Raw genomic sequence first — 15,342 nt, forward strand, 5'->3', positions numbered from 1 at the left:
GTCCCCCTACGCTCCAGTATTGAACACCTGGTCCCAGTTTGGGGTGCTGTTTAGGGAGGTTTAGGAGATGCAGGCTTGCTGGAGGAAGAGTGTCACTGAGGGAGGGCTCTGAGAGGATGCAGCCTCTCCCTACTTTGAGTGAACTCTCTCTGCCTCACACTTGTGGCCAAGGATGTGATCTCTCCCAGCTGCCTGCTGCCAAGCACCCCTGCCATGATGGACTCTTATGATCTGGAACCATAAGCCCAAATAAACCCTCCTTTGTATACCTTGCTTTTGGTCATGATGCTTAAAAGAAACTGATACAAGTTAAGACCATGGAATTTCTTCCTGTTTCCTTGCCTTGCCTTCTTGCAAAGCATATATACATAGGCTGCATACATGTACTATCTCCTCCTTATATCCAGGCTACTGATATATGTGTGTGTGTGTATGGTGAGGTATATATATATATATATATATATACACACACACACACCCATATATATATGTATATGTATGTCTAAATAGAAGGGGTGACTATCCACGCTTACTCTGTATATGCATGCAACCCCACAGAGACCTGTGCCACAATAGGGGATGGGCTTATTTTAACATGGATCTGAGCTCTCCACAAACACAAAGTCACCATGTGTATTTGTTGCCCTCTTGGCTAGCCAGGTCTTCATAAGATCAGCTGTACCTGTTTATGAAGCACAGCGGGCTTTGTTGATCATTGCTAAAGATTATGATGCCTGAACGTTGCCATCAAAATTCTGCTTAAATATGTGTTTAATCAATGTTTATTTAAGTGTTTGTTTTAACCCCAGCTTTATCTAAGGGTCACACAGAAGTTAAAAGTACCATTTGGTATTGCTAACCTTCTGGGTGTTCAGCCGTCAGATGCGGTGACTTGAATAAGGAAGACCCCCATAAGCTCATGTATTTAAATGTTTAGTCATCGGGGAGTGGCAATATTCTTGAGAAGGATTGGGTGTGGCCTCATTGAAGGAAGTGTGTCGCTGGTGGGGTTGGGGTGGGGGGAGTTTTGAAGTTTTAAAAGCTCAAGCCAGGCCCCGTGTCTCTCTCTCTTCCTGCCGCCTATGGATCTGGATGTAGAACTCTCAGCTATTTCTCTAACACCATGGCTGCCTGCAGGCCACCATGCTCCCCATGACAATAATGGACTAAATCTCTAAAACCTGTAAGCAAGCCCCAATTAAATGCTTTCTTTAAAAGAGTTTCCGTGGTCATGTCTTTTGCCATGAACAGAACACTGACTAAGACATCATACTTGGAGAACTATACTGAGGGATTGGAAGGGGAGCATATTTTCCCCTGTCCCAGGGAACTGAGGTGCATCTCTAAAATGTCCTGCACACTGTGGGAAGTCACCTGTTCTCTTGTTCATGAAGGCCCACCTAGCAAACTCTAAGCATGTCTAGTCTATAAAGAATTTCTGTGCCTTCCAGTGAATCTGTGGTCAAGCAAGGCTTTAATTCTTCCTCATATCAACGGAACAACTGGTTAAAGGAAGGCTGGAGGGGCCAGGCTCCTCTCAGGCCCAAGTGAGTCCTGAGGGCCTTGACAGTTAAAGAGGGGGAAGTGACTAATGTTGGCCACCTTTGTGGTCATAACACCCAGCAGGAAAGTGTAAGGACCACTAAACTGATGGCCCTGTTTCCTCCACACGCCCAGGGACTGCTCAGCTCATATGATGGCTTAAATCTATAGCGGGCGTTGTCTAAACAGCTAATTCTCACCAAGGATTTTCTTCTTGATAAGACAAATGCTGCCCTGGTGTAAGTCCAGACCTCAGCTCCCTGTAGCAGCCGCCTACAGCCAGGAGAGACAGGCAAAGTACTGTTTAACCTAAGAAGTGAGGGAGAGTTAAGGTTCTTTTCTCTGCCTCTCTGGAAGCCAGTTGGGAGGGAACTCATGCTGATTCCAGCTGCTCCAAAAGCTACTGAAGGGCCTCAGAGCAGCAGATCCTGGCCCATCACTTTGGAGAGCAGCCCTGGAGGCCAAAGGGAGATGAATGAAGAGAAACCAGTCAAGAGATGGGTGCTCCTGTGAACCCATCAAGAGACTTTGATTTGAACTTAAAAAATAAATAAATAAATAATCTGGTGTTGTGGCTTCTCCTGGTTCCTCCTGCCTAACTTGTAATGCTAATAACCCTTGGCCTCATCTCTCTGTCACATCAATTTCCAGGTTCCAGTCAAGGACTTGCTGTTATAAAAATGAAAGCACCCAATGTACTTTGGGGCCTTTTAGATAGGCCACAGGATGGGGGTGGGGGTATTCTGACTGCCGTGCCTGACACCACTTTCAGCAGGAAGAAGACAGATCTATCATCATCTCATTCTCGAATGGCACTCAGGGTTACTGTGTGTGTGTGTGTGTGGGGGGGTGCTAAACAGTTTAGGGTAAAGACTCATAAGAAATGTAACTATTTTCTCTCATGTCTTAAAGCTAAAACTGTCCCTAGGGTCTCCTGGCAGTTTCACAGGTCAGAGATGCCAGAAGTGTTTTTGTGAGCCCAGATCTTCCTAATTTGCCTCCAAAGCTATTCCTGGGTCACCTCTATGGAGGGGAGCCAAGGAAGACAGCAGTAAGGAGCCGCTCAGGGGAGATACCTGCTCAAAAGAGCAGACTTTCTGGCCAGGGAGAAAACCTAACATTCCAGTTGGGCCAGGTCAACTGCTTGGTCAAAAGCAGCTCCTCTAGGAAGATAGAAACTTCCAGAACCATGCTTAGAGACCTCATGGACACAACATATGCTGGCTGAGTTTGAAGGAAAAAAAAATGGGACACACACACACACAATGTAAGGAAATTGTGAAAACTGTTTTCTTTCCTATTAAAGGTGGTTAGCCTGACCATGGCCTTTATTTTCTGGACTTCCAGCCTATTAGCCAGTCACGTCAGATGGTGACGCTGACCTCCCATCAGTGTGTTGGGGCACAGTCACCTGTATTAGGGATAAAGCTGAGGGAGGCCCTCCCGGCCTTGCTCTAGCAGGATCTGTGCTCCTCCACACAGTTTTTTTGTTACCATTGCCTTGGTTCTTTTCCAACACGACTTTAAATGTAACAATCTGAACAATAAAAACCCCTAGAAGGAAAAGAGATGTCTTAAATGTTACTAGTGGTTAAGTGGTTATGTCTATGATTGCAGGAAAATGAAACACATTGCAAATGGAAGCCCAGCTTCATACCTCTCGAAGAAGACGGCAACAATCTTAGAAACATGCTTCTCTTACTTGTTCCAGTTTATCTTCTCATTTGTAACCCATCTGCCTCAGCCTCCCAAGTGCTAGGATCACAGGCATATGGATGCCTGTATATATGCCTAGCTTCCAATAAAATTATATAATAATAAAAATAAAAATGCACTGGTTTTAAAACTCAAGGGGGAAGTGCTAAAAAATTTACTTACGTTATACTTTTGTTTTGTTTTGTTTTTAAACAATGTAGTTAAGCAAGATCTCAAAGGCAGGTAGCTTATAAATTATAAAAAGGCCACTGGTCTGGAAATAGTATCTCCTTTCAACACTGCAGGCAGAAGAGCCCAAGTGTGATTCAGACAACAGCAGGACCGCTGCCGCTCACCCCCACAATGGCAGAAGCCGAGGTTGGAGGAACGAGGTAAGATGTAAAATACAAAACTCAAAGTACTGTACAGAGAGAGGAAGACTCCAGAGGCCCAGAGGCAGGGAACGGAGAGCACTGTGAGCTACACAGGTCTGGGGTGGGCATGGGGTACACTGACCCACAGAGGTGGAGCGTGCACTGCAGTGGCCCAGAGGCATGGAGAAGGGGCCAAGGAGCAGGGAACAGGGAGCACTGTTAGCTGGGATTGCTAAAGAGGCAAGCACTGTGGGGCAGGACAAGAGGATTTCCCATGGGGCACTGACAGGCAGAGTGGTACAGAGGGGTCTGAAGCTCATTCACTCCTTTGCTGTTGATGACAAGCTTTAAACAGCAGCTCATCGGGGACCAGAGAAGAGGACAAGCGGGCCCAGACTAGACTCCCACATTGGTAGGGAACCACTGAACATCTAAGCACACCCCTGAGGTACGGAAGTGAAAACACAGGGGTCACACTGAAGGTGCCGAGGGACACACTGGAAGGCAGTAGCAGCTAGAGAGCATTCTCCAGCCCTCTGGGCCCTCTATCTCCCAAGATGCAGGGACAGAGGGCTTGGGTCACAAGCCACAGCTCCGGGCTTGTACTCCACCGCTTCCCAGCAGCGCCTCTGTGTGCTGCAGTCGGCTCTCCTGGCAGTGAGGATTCCCCGGATTCATACAATACCTACTTACTGAGCAGTTGTGCCACGCCCACTAAACCTGCAGAAATGGAGCTTAGTGAGCCAAATCAGCTCAAGTCCTTGCCTTGGTGGTGCTCCCGTTCTCTGGGATGAGCACTACCTGCCTCTTGGGATTGTGGTGGAGTCAGGACAATGCGCCCTGCAGAGCCCTGAGACAGGATGGTGACTACGTCTTCCGTGTTATTACCCTCGATTTCTCTGAAGCACGTGGACCACTGGCCGGAGACTCCATCTATGGATTCACACTAACCTCCCCGGAGGCAAAGGGAAAGAGCTGTTCGTTCAGCCTTGTGAAGGTCGTTCTCTCTGCCCCCACCCTCATCAAGTCCACTGCAATAAACAAGGTTTGGGAGGGAGGATGAGGGAAAGCGCCCTTGGGACCATTCATCACAATGAGGGCGGCTGACAGCTTTCAGCTCAGCCCTCAGTTCCCTACGGAGAAGCAGCACAATGCTATTATGTTGTGCCCATGAGGGCGATCCTCCGATCCTCCATAGGCAGAGCTGACTACACCTATCTGACTGACCAGGTTCTCACCTGGGGATGGAGGCACCCGACAGAATGTTGGATGGCAGCTATTGGCCTCACAGGAGCCCTGACTTCTCAAGCCAAGCCCACTCGGTGGGTTTAGAGTTAGTGTGTGGGAATGAGCCTGAGGTCAGGGTAGGTACCAGCCTGACTGAGTCAGTGGCATGGAGAACTGACAGGAAACCAAAACTAAAGAGAAAGTGTAAGCCAGCTTTAGAACCTCGTCCCCCAGGCGCTAAGAAAGCCCTGCATCAAAACTCTCACTGGTTAAGTGTCTTGAAAGGTGGTGACAGCTCCAGCTCTCCTTACCAACTTCTCGCTGGCACTCTGGTGCCAGACTCTATTTTTACAGGCTGAGTAATGCCTGGGCACAGGACCAGCTGAGGATTGGTGACAGAGGGCTAGGGCATGAGAGGTGACGGCGCAAGCGACGAAGCCCACATCCTCTCAGCTTCCAACACAAACCCTCTGAGTGGAGTTCAGAACTGCAAGTAGCCAAGCTCTAACTCTGACCCAAACTCGGCAGCCCTACCACTTCACAGCCAAGCCCTGAGTGCCACTGGAGAGGAGCCCTCATCTGTCTCATGCACTGGCTCCTGCCACCTCAGGTGCTGAAGCCCAACAACAGTACCCAACCAGTGAATGGCCCACACCAGCTTTGGCTCACACAGCCCATGTCACCGTCCTGGCCTCATGTGACCTCCTCTTCACTTGGTTTATTCCTGATCATCCTTAAACTTGACATAGTTGTCACTTTCCTCTGATGGCTGCCCCGAATCCAAGGTTGGGTGATATCCTTCAATACTGGGCAGCCTCAGTGCCCAGAGCCGACCTGTCCTCTGGTGCCCAACAACACTAAGGGCTCATGTCAGTTTCCTCTCTAGCCTCACCCGGTGTTGGGGGACAGGGGGTGGTCTTGGAGCTAAATAAGCTGCAGTACTCAGCAGATGTGGAGGAAGAACGGGACAGTGGGAGAAGGGGAGGGCACCAGAAAGCACTGTGGCTGGAAAAGCCCGTCACGGTGACAGGAGACACGCTGAAGAAAGCATTAAACCCCAGGACACAGGTGACTTCTCACCAATGCTTTGTTTACTGACAAACATGAGCACAAAATAAGAAAAATCTCTCAATAAATAGTGGGAATCAAGGTCACTCTTTGCTGTATCCAGGTGTGGGCTAAGAGTGGGCTTTAGATGAAGGGAAATTGTAGATGCTGGGTGGGTTCAAGTGCAAGGAGCCCTCCCAGGCTCCTCTGGACTTGGCGAACTAAAGGTCACTTCCCCTGGGATAACCTCCAACTATTGAGATGAACCAACCAGGAGCTATTCTACCAGGGCCAAGGAATGAAGACCTTCCATTCTCCTCCTGAGTCATCTGGTGATTCCTAATGGAGGCAAAGAAGCAGCCATGCAAAACAGATATCGTAGGGCTGGAGAGATGGCTCAGTGGTTAAGAGCACTGGCTGTTCTTCCAGAGGACCCAGGTTCTATTCCCAGCACTCAGTGGTAGCTCACTGCTGTCTGTAACTCCTGTTCCAGGGGATCTGACTCCCTCACACATGCAGGCAAAACACCAATGTACATAAAATATAAATAAGTTATTAAAACAGAGCCTTCCTAACACCTTTCCCCCATGGGAGTTTCCTCCCCCACAATCCCCATAATATCAATTTCTTCTTTCTTGCTAATGGAGTCCCAACTTTGGAGGAGACAGTATAGCAAAGACTGTGGCTACAGTCTTTCATCTCCTCTCCCTCTTAGGTATGCCACAGACAACATTTACCAGCCTTCCCGGCAGAAAGTGTGCGAGCTCTGAGGCAACCCCTGACCAATGGAATGCCAGGGGCGTAGCTCACCCTGACCTGGCCCATAAAATACTGCAACAGTGCCCCTCCCCATGTTCCTACCTCTACAAATGAGCATGGCATACTCATTTCTATAGAACATGTGTCCTTAAGTCATCTCTTTGAAGAGAGTCTCCCACACTATCAGGAACAGCCAGTGTTAGACTCATGTGTGCAAAAAGTATATTCCTATCACACTGTAGCCATGAAAGCTAATCTGATCTGTGTTTGCATAACCCCCCTTTTTTTTTTTGGTGTACCCTGATAAATATTCACATGGCCTCTTTAACTGGGGGGCAGTCATGTGATACACTTCTGGCCATCAAGTCAGAGAATTCTGCTGGGGGGTCTTCAGGAAAATGTCTGCTTTCCTGATAAAAGTTACTAAACGTGGCTAGTACCTCCTCCTTTTGTGAAGCAGACAGCTTGCCCTAGGAAGGGCGATTTCCTCTAATCCTGAGCTATCTCAGTACCCAGGGTCTTAGCTTTCCACAGTACCCATCAGCACTCCAGGCCCACATCAGTTTCCTTGTCAGCCATCCCCCAAGCTTCAGGGGACGGGATCTGAGCAGTGCTCAGCTGATGTTCGAGAAAGGACAGAGAGGAAGGTCATTGGGGATGAAGAAGCACCTGTACCTGTAACCTATAATGAACTCAAGAAGGGAGGGACATGAGAATTGTCACAACAGCTGCTGAAAACAACAAGCCTCCTACCTTCAGACACCTGGCTACACAGTGCCATTCGCTAAGGCCACTTAAGCACGATTCCCTATTACCTGCAGGCAAGGGCGCTCACCCATCAACGGGCTCTTTGCATGGTCATCACCGATTCACCCAGTCTGTACTGACCCCTATTTCATGCCCGTTAGTGGTAAGATCAAAAGCTTCTGAGATGTGTTGGGGGCAGGCTCTGCCCTCCACCCCCCAGACACCTTGGGGAGACAGGCCCTTGAACAGTCGATGTGCAAACATGGGGCATATACTGAGAGGACACACAATATTCTGTGGGACCCGGACCAAGGTAAGACGGTCTCAACTCTTTTCTGACATTGCACATCCAAAGTTAACACTTCTCCAGCTGAGAGAGCACCGTCCTCAGCTGAGCTGACTGTGTTTACCCACGGTAAGCAGAGTCGTTAAAGACCATCAATTAATCCAGCTGCACCAGCATAATCATCAGTCATTAGATCAAGAAGACTCAAGAGGAGCAGATCAAAACCCAGGCGCCGTGAACTCAGGAAGGCTGGAGACAGCGAGCGGGGCTCCTTCTGCCTGCTGGTTGTTAGTCAGCCTCTAAAATATACTTTCTCTAGAAGTCAGTAATTTTTCACCTTGGAGACAGAGCCAAAAAAAAAAAAAAAAAAAAAAAAAAAAAAAAAAAAAAAAAAAAAAGCATTTAGGCCGTGACCTTCAATCATTTATGTCCAAGCTTGGGTTGTTGTTTTTTTTTTTTTTTTTTTTCTTCAGGTCTGAGTCTCCATTAAGAACTGGGATAGAGACAGACAGATCGGCGGCAAAAGAGGACTGGGCTAAAAGAGCAAGAGGAAAGAAAGCCAGAGAAGTCGGAGCTCCCAGCCAGGGAAGTTGCCCTCTTTTAACTCGATTCTTTGGACGTGAATGAAATCATTTGCCATTTCTGCTGTCCAAGTATGATGAGGCAAGACTCTTTTCTTTTCTTTCTTTCTTTCTTTTTTTTTTTTTTAGACGAAACCTCATTCATTTCAAATTTAAGCAGTTTAAAAACCGGACAGGAACAAATGGGCTACTCAGTAAGAGACATGGCCACCAGGTTTTCAGCATAGAGGGTGTGCTGCTCACACTTCGAACAATCCAGGAAGTGCTGAGGTTCCTAAGAGTCCATCAAAGAGGTTTCTCAGTGCACAGCCCACGATGGCAGGTCCCCTGTCCGCTCTGCCAAGGAACAGGGTAGACAGGCCAGCTGCAGGATGGTCCAGCTAGTAGACCCAAACCTGTCAACACGGTCTGCCGGGTTACGAAGGCTTGGCTGTGGCAGAGGTAAGAGACCTGGAGGTCTGACTCCTTGCCCCTGGCTAGTCCGTTACCTGTCCCCAGCTGCCCCAGGAGCTCTTCGTTCTAAATGGACACTGGGTCTCCAGCAAGGTTTGGAGGCTTCTGGGGCAGCTGAAGCCCCAGTCTGAAACAGGAATGGGAATAGCATTCTGTCAACTGGGAGCAAAAATACTGCTGGAAATCCTGCAGGTGAGCAAATACTGAGCTTACCCTCTCGTCTCCCACTGCTCACCCATGACATGGATCCAAGAATGTGTTAAAATGTTAATCACAAGCCCGGGTCGGACACAGAGCAAGGAAAATGAGTTTCTAGTTTATTTAAACAGCTGGCAAGGCAATCGCATGACTCCAGCGTACGCCAGCTGGTGCTCGCCCCCCTCTTCCATCCTAAGCTCTTGGGCACTCATCCTAATCTCTTCGGCGCTCGTAGCCATTGCAGCTGGCCACGAGCCAGGAGAGCCTGAGCTAGCTCTCCACTGTGGTACTGGTTCTTTGTTGTGAATACAGGCTTAAAACCCTTTGTTCCATCAGGACAGACATATATATTTTGTCTATTATCCTATACCTATTGCCCTATCCTCTTGGGCAAGGGGGATAGCTCAGTGGATGAATGTTTGCCTGACATGCATGAGACAAGGTCAATCCCCAGCAGCCACCTACATATTTTAAGAGCCATGTCTAAATCCAGCATCTCGGCACAGACGGTATGCATCTAAAACAATGAATAAAGAGCAATAGTAATTAATATTCATTAAGCATGTACCATGTACTGGTTCTAAACCCTTGGGATATTACATTATTAAAGATCCATGATACCACAAAGTAGCATCAGCATCGCCTCAATTTTATAAGGAAACTGAAGCAGAGAAGTAACATAACTTGCCCAAGGATACAAAGCCACTCTGGGCGCACAGTCTCCACTCCTACCCACTGCACTGTGCTGAATTCCACCACCAAAATCAGGTCCTCGAGGAGAAGGAAACCATCAACAGAGAATCTGACAGCCACACACCTGGGAAATCTCTCCAGGGAGTTAACAGACCGCAGGCTGTTTAGTTTGACTTGCAGGCTTGCCCTAAGGAAAGCCAGTACCCACTCATCCTAAGAGGCCACCTGCAATCTCCAAATGGCTGTGTAATCACACCTGATTATCCAGCAACTGTAGCAGGATTATCCAAATCAATTCTCTGCTGAAGAGAGCTGAATTCTAAGGGAAGACTTAAAAAAAAAAAAAAATATATGGTCTATGTAGCTTAGGCTGGACTCCCCACCTGCAACCCTACAACTTCAGCCTCCCAAGCACCAGTGTTGCAGGTGTTTGCCACAAAGCTCAGTTCGAAGGGAAGCCTTTCAGCCACCCTGAAGTCCCATTCCTCCCATATTTATTACTTTCCTTGCCAAGACCAAATACTGGACAAGAAGCGGTTTAAGGGAAGAAGGGTTTACTTGCGTTTACTGGTTCAGGACATGCAGTCCATTACGGTAGGAAAGATACAGCAGCAGCGGGTAGCCGTTCACACTGCACCCACAGGCAGAAGCAGAGCGTGAACATTAGTGCTCAGCTTGCTTTCTGCTTTTCATTCTGCCTAGGACCCGTCCACACAACCCTACTGCCCAGAGCTACAGTGGCTCTTCCCATCTCAAATAAGATAATCTAGATAATCCCACACTGACATGCCTTGTCTCTTAGGTGCTTCTAGATCCCACCAACTTGACAAAACTATCTTATGCCATTTCAATATAGATCACAGACTTCCCAGAGGGTTCTAATGAGGTCATGGAAGCTCCAAATAGGGGCCTAGAACTTCTGTATTGCCCAAATGTCTAATTATTTGTCTATATATTTTTAAGATTTTTATTTTACATGTATGGATGTTTTGCCTGCATGTATGCACGTCTGTGCACCATGTGTGTGCAGTGCCCAGAGAGTCCAGAAGGGGGCTACAAATTTTCTAGATCTGGACTTACAAATGGTTGTGAGCAGACATGTGGGTGCTAGGAATTGAACTCATGTCCTCGGGAAAAGCAGCCAGTACTCTTAATCACTGAGCCATCTCTCCAGCCATTGTCTATATTTTAAGGAAGTTCAAATGTAAATCTCCCTACATTTTAGTAGTAACTTTTAAAGCGTACAAATTAACTTCTAAGCTTTTAAACGATTCTTTTACAACTTTAATAATGTTAATGCAACCCGACTTTATGATTTTAAAAGCAGAGACTTAATGATATTTTTCCTCATATTCTTCCGTATTTGCAAATAATAAAGTTGGCAAGATATTAATTTCATGTTACAGTTAAAATGCTCAAAATAATATTACTCTATCTCTGAAAGTCAGAGAATGACTGGACCCGAGAATGATGCCAGCTTAAGCAAGCAAGCTGCAGTTTGTTAATTGGAAAGATGGGGTCTCCAAAGAGCAAAGGGGGTAGTATAGACAGTATAAAACTATTTATAAAGTTGGTATAAATGATGTCCTTCCACAGAAGCAGAAGTGAAAAGGAGGGGGAGGAGAGGCGGGTCGACACCAAGCATAATAATTCTGATCGTAATCTGTCTTTTAAGGGTCTGATTTCCATGCTACAGCTCTCTGTAAGGATGTTGGTCATGCATAGTGACACAGAGGGTGGCAAGGAGATGACAAAAAGATGCTTTGCAAACAGAACTGTGAATGTGCATGATGAGAGAGCGGCTGCAAGTATTGAGTGTATTTGTACATTTCTGTGGTTCTCTACTCTCTGGAGCCAAAGAAAGAATGGGAGAACATTCCAAACCCTAAAAACCCAGAAGAGAGGAATTTGCCCCAGGAACTGAAGACTATCTGTGTTCTACTTTAGGGGTACCCTAAATTACCATCCAATATTAGATATCTGAGTTCTCCAACCTCTCCTCCAACTCAGAGCTCCCAACACAGTGTAGGTGCCACCAGTGTACAGTGGGTAAAGGACTGAGGGATGCAGCCATGGGTGGAAGGCTTTTGTGGAGGGATGTCCTAGCCTCTCTGCTGCAGGAACAACTGCACTAGGCTCAATCAAGCTTTGTTTTGTTTTGTTGACTTTTAATCATTAAATTCTTCCTTCCATACTCCTGGGTTTGTCCCTCCCTTCATAAGAGACTGGTCTTTCACTAAAGACAGTGGCTTCCCCATCCCAGATTTGCTGAGGAAGCCGGCGGGCTCTAAGGATGAAGGGACACAAGGATGGATTCTGGTTTGGTAAGGTGGGGCTCTCTTGTCTTCTGGACCCTGAGTAGACCCTGAAGTGCATCTCGGGTTCACAGGTGCCTCCTAGAGGCTGACTTGAGGTAGTTCCAGGCTGACTGTTACTACTGGACCCTGTTCTGGGTGGGTGCCTCTCTCCCACTGAAGGCTATTCTCTTGTTCATTCCCTGAGGGCACAGTACTCTATTCTAGACAGTTCCCACAGCATCTCCAGAGTGAGGTGGCACCCCAGGCTAGACCCCTGACCAACCTGGCCCAGTGGACCAGATCCCTAGGACACAGTCCTGACACAAGTTTACAACAGCTAAGTGTCTTTCTACCTGCATGTCCATTTCAGAGACGGCTTCCCAGGCCATTTAAGAACCAGAAGAGTGAGTCCAGGAAACTTTTCTTTAGATCACTGTGAGCTCCTTTTCTTCTAGCTCAGCGATTTTGCCTTTAAGCAGTAACCCCTACGCCAGAACGTGGGCATCTTCTCTACCTACCAACCAAAGTCCTATCGGGGACAGGACCTGGAGCCGAACTCTCTCTGGATCATTAGGTCTCCACTATTCTATCTTCTCTCCCACCCCTTCATACTGTAGCATCTCTCTCTCTCCCCCCACACCTCTTCCTTTCTCACTCTCAAACTGCAGGCACTAATTAAACCCCTTCTAAAAAACAGGTTTTTGCCAGCTGCAGGAATCCTGGGTAACAGCCAAACCTGAACAGAGAGACAGTCTGGTTGAGAAAGATAAGCTAATGACAACCAGGGCAGCACAGGTCCCCATAAACAAGTGGGACTCTGAATTCCAGCTGTCCCCAGATTCCCAAGCGAAGTGGACAAGAGCCCTACAGCAGGGACTCTGGGTATGCTCTTCCTCCAATTGGCCTTTCACAGGACAAAGGGCTGGACTTTGGCAAAGCTACACCTGACAGACCAAAGCAAATTTCCCCCAACACTGGAACTCCCCCGCAGCAGAACTATAAAACACACTGCCAGAAATGTACATGAAGGGCAGTCCTGGGCTGCCGCGGTAACCAGGTGTGGAGTGGGCAGCACCCACCAGAGTGACATCAGCACAGCCTGAAGTGGCAGGTGGGGCTCTGCAAGGGACCCATCTCCCTTGCAGCTTCCTCCATTAGCAGGCAGGGGTGCAGGATGTCCAAGAAGCCAGGGCTACCAGGTGTGGTGATACAAATCTTTAACCCCAGCACTTGGGACCCAGAGGCAGGTGGATTTCTGAGTTTGAGGTCAGTCTAGTCTACACAGAGTTCCAGGCCAGCCAGAATGGATGAATGAATGAGAGAGAGAGAGAGAGAGAGAGAGAGAGAGAGAGAGAGAGAGAGAGAGAGAGAGAGAGAGAGAGAGAGAATAGTATGAAGGAGCTAGGGGCCTCAGTCCAGGGCCTACAGGATAAGTCTTGGTGGACTTTTCGCCTCTCAGTAGGCAGCCTTGGGCTTTCCCCAGAACGCCCATCACCCTCTGATTCCAATTTCTAGGATGAAGAGAACTATTTCTTTCTTTAAAAGTCTGGAGTCTCCGCTGAGGGACAGGTCCAGCTGTCAGAGCCTGACCTAGGAATGGAATTTCTATCCCTTCTCTGATCCTTCACACCCCGCCTTACCAGATAGTGAATCTGTCTCCAGCAAGAGAGACTTTAACATTTATACGCATGTATATTCAAATCTGTTGAGAGATATTTCTGAAGCCCAGTGGAGGGCATGGGTTGTGGGCTCAAGACTAATGCACCAAGATATAGATATAGATATAGATATAGATATAGATATAGATAGAGATAGAGATAGATATAAATATAGATATAGATATATAAACAAACAAACACTGAGTACCAGGCAGGGGCACCTGGCCAGGCCCTAAGGTCCACCCCAGTCCTGCAGGTTTTCATTCCTAGCCAGAGGGAACTCCTGACAGCAGCCTATCACTGTGAGGACAAGAAGATTCATACAAAAGCTGTGAACACTCAGAAGGGCCCTACCGAGCTCCACTGTCTCCTTGCCTAATTACTTATCTATTTAATTGTAAAGGACTATTGAACTAATCACTACTGAAGCCATCAAAGAAAAACCACAAATACAGATAGGGCAGTTCTACAGCCCAGAGTGCTGTGCTCCAAGTGGTCCACGCTGCCACTGGTACCCAGCTGCAGCTTCCCAAGGTATCTGTGAGGGCTGGCTGGCCAGGAGCCAACCCTAAAAGAGAAATACCCTTTACATGTTCTTTCTCTGATGCTAAAAGAGAAATATCCTTTATATGTTCTTTCTCAGAATAGGCAATTAATTTAATCTAAGATTTAATGAAAGACCCCAGAAGGGAAGGGGTAAATGCACACACTGGCTGTCACCATGCCATCTCCCTTCTCTCCCGGGACCAGGAGGCTTTCCAAGCCGTCTGCTTTAAATCCTCTTCCCACAGATGTCACCACAGGGCACCAACACCTCTGAGGAGGGGGCTGGTGCCAAGCCCGACCGACAGTTCCAGAGGGTAGGCTGGGCTCAGCACTGTCTAGTCCATAGTAGGGGACCAGCCTGGGGCCTGCCGCAAAGAGCAACAAATGTCCCTCAGCGGTGGGACTTTCCCAGAGCCCCTCGTGGGTCACTCATCCCACATTTCCTTATCCGCACCAGATCGGATCCAAATTCTTGACTGGTTTTACCTGTTGAATGTTTAGAAAGCATCCTTGCCTTTCCACAAAGACACTGGCCCATCCAAGAGGGGATAGTTAACTTCTCCTGTGCTTCCCAGGGCCGTGGTGAATGAGAGTGGAGATATAGCTCCATTCCCCCAGCATCGCTAATCCTTCCCCATCCACAGGTACTACTGAAAGCCAGTCGCAGCCGCAAAGAAAACCTGCTCCATATTTGTGTGTGGCAAAGCCGGCTTCTTAGAAATTGCAACCTATCCAAGTTCACCAAGCAAAAGCAAACAACGAAGTAACCACACGGTCCTAAGCAGAACATTGAGCAAGCATAACCTGCACGCGTGGAGTGGCCCTCGGATGGGCCCAGGGTTCTGGCACCGCAGGCAGCAGGTAGCTGGGGAAGCACCAGCCCCACCCCCGGGGCAGGCCGTGAAGTTGCAGCTGCCTTTTACCTGGACACCGCTGCTTCGGGACAGCCGGGAGAAGGGGGACCCGGGAGTTCAGATTCCCGCTGCGTCGCTCAGCAGGAGAGCGGGGGCAGAATGGGACCCCGCTGGGGTGGCAGCGGGGACCGTAGGAGCAGAGCTGGGAGGGAGAGGCGAGCGGCAGGCAAGCGGGAGGAGGTAGGCGTGGGAGGGCTTCAGGGAGAAAAAGGGGTGTGCGGGCAGGCTTCTAGGGTGCGGGGCTGAGAAAGGGGAGACGGATCGGAGGACGGGGACCCCGGACGCGGGGAGGGGTGTGGGGAGAGGTGGAAACTGGGGAACGCGT

The 15,342-nt window shown here is 48.4% G+C and overlaps 1 protein-coding gene across 1 annotated transcript in view; it reads right to left on the reverse strand.

Annotated features, from left to right (window-relative positions):
• Pxylp1 (2-phosphoxylose phosphatase 1) overlaps nt 1-15,342 on the reverse strand; it is a 65,258-nt gene that overhangs the window by 49,067 nt on the left and 849 nt on the right. The gene's annotated exons all lie outside the window — the stretch shown is intronic.

The sequence above is a fragment of the Arvicanthis niloticus genome, chromosome 21 (genome assembly GCF_011762505.2).
Source record: "Arvicanthis niloticus isolate mArvNil1 chromosome 21, mArvNil1.pat.X, whole genome shotgun sequence".
In the NCBI taxonomy this organism is placed as follows: domain Eukaryota; kingdom Metazoa; phylum Chordata; class Mammalia; order Rodentia; family Muridae; genus Arvicanthis; species Arvicanthis niloticus.